This window comes from Colobus angolensis, unplaced genomic scaffold, assembly GCF_000951035.1.
Source record: "Colobus angolensis palliatus isolate OR3802 unplaced genomic scaffold, Cang.pa_1.0 Scaffold154, whole genome shotgun sequence".
NCBI classification, from domain to species: domain Eukaryota; kingdom Metazoa; phylum Chordata; class Mammalia; order Primates; family Cercopithecidae; genus Colobus; species Colobus angolensis.
The window spans coordinates 4044648-4046597 of record NW_012114644.1 but is presented as its reverse complement, the minus strand read 5'-3'; the positions used below and the strand labels follow the sequence as shown (position 1 = coordinate 4046597).

General features: G+C 50.4%; 1 protein-coding gene across 2 annotated transcripts in view; it reads right to left on the bottom strand.

Annotated features, from left to right (window-relative positions):
- The window catches only part of AXL (AXL receptor tyrosine kinase), a 77260-nt gene that overhangs the window by 34261 nt on the left and 41049 nt on the right, over positions 1 to 1950 (bottom strand). The window lies entirely within an intron of this gene.

The following is a 1950-nucleotide window of genomic DNA, read 5'->3' as shown; positions in this document are numbered from 1 at the left end:
GCCACAAGGGTTTCCATAAAGCAAGGAATGAGGGTGAAATAAATATCCAAAGGGGTATGGTAAGCATATACAGGGTTGAATGGCTGCTGGAAAAGTTGGGGGTATGTGAAGTGGGAAGAGTATTCATGAAGTCTTAGATACAAGGAGTGAGCAAGGAACTTTAAGGATGTAATTGCAGTGTGACAGAAGTGTGCAGTGAGCATGCAAAAGATGTGAGAAGGGCAGATGAGGAGTATGGGGTGCACAGAAAGGGGGTGTAAAAAGGGCAGGGGTGGAATGGAGTGTGTAAGAAATAAAGATCGTTATGTGCTGAGTGTGCAAGGGGTTCAGGGTGACTGTGCAGAGAGTGAGATGGGTTGGGATTAGTGAAGGGAGAGGGAATGATGTCTATGGAGTGTGGGGTAAGCATGCAAGGAGAATCGGGTGTGGGAAAGTTTGTGGACAATGTTTTTCAGCGTTTGCAATGTGGAAGGTATGGTAAGTGCGTACAAGGTGTGCAGAGTTTGTGAATGAGAAGTGTGGTTGTGCAGTGGGCCTTGGGAGTCATGTGGGAGGAATGGATTATAATGGGATGCATGTGAAAGGAGGGTGGAATGAGCTTGGAAAGGGTATGTGAAGAAATGTGGGAAGGGATGTGAGGAGTATTGAAGGCTAGTGGGTTGATTTACAAGAGTGGGCTGTAATAGTGCCCAGAGGAGACAATGAGTGTAGGAGGAATGTTTGAGAATTGTTAGAGAAATATTTCAAAGGGATGGATGTGAGGAGGATACCTCATTCCTCCATCCATCCACCTTTCTACCCATCCATTCATCCATTCATCCACTCACAAATCCATCCATCTGTCCATCCATCCATTTATCCAACCATCTATCCATCCACCTATCTACCCATTCATGTATCCACTCACCACCCAGTCATCTTCTATTTATCCACCTATCCACCCCATCTATTAATCCATTGACCCACCCACCCATCCACCCTCTATATATCCATGCATCCATCCACCCATCCATCTACCCATCCATTTATCCACTCACCATCCAGTCATTTATCTGTTCACCCACCTATCCACCCTCTATTCATCCATTGACCCACCCGCCCATCCACCCTCCATATATCCATCCATCCATTTGTTCATCCATCCACCCACCCACCTGTCATTCCCTGAACACCTACAATGTGCTATGCTAGGCCATTATAGGCACCTCCATCAAGGACCACACAAACTCAAGAAGTAGGTTAGAGTGATGAGTTCGAGAAACATGAAAGGAATGTGCAATGAGTATGTATGGTGACAGCACCCCCACTAGGTGTTGAGGGGAGGGAGGGAGGAGACGGGGTGTGGAAGCCCTTACCCAGCTGGTGGACTGGCTGTGCTTGCCCTGTGAGAAGAAAGGACAGAGGAGACGTGCTCAGAGAGGACAAGACTGGTGTGGCACGGGTAAGGGAGTGAGGGTGTGGCACGGGTAAAGGAGTGAGGGTGTGGCACGGGTAAAGGAGTGAGGGTGTGGCACGGGTAAAGGAGTGAGGCCATGGCATGGGTAAGGGAGTGAGGGCGGCTCTCAGTAAGGCTCGGGGTAGGAACAGGGCCTAGGTTGCGGTAACTCTGAAAGGTACAGGGAGTAAGTCAGGGCTGTCAGGGAGAAATAGGGTTAAAGCAGATTGGGCATGGCTTTGGACTTACCTGGGCGCCAGGCCTCCAGGGGTACTGGGAGGCTCCAGGGTCCATCCCCAGCAGCAGTGTAGGCTGCCACACACACTGTCAGATTGGACACAGACCCGTCCCCCTGCAGCTCCAGGGTCACCTCTTGCCTTAGCCCTATGTCCATTAGCACCTAGGGGTCCAGAAGTGGCATCAGGGTAGAGCCTCACCCCCCAGCTGTTAAGCCTTCACTCTTGGGCTCAATGCCCCATCTCTTTCTCAAAGCCCTCTCCCCATCCTCCAACTCC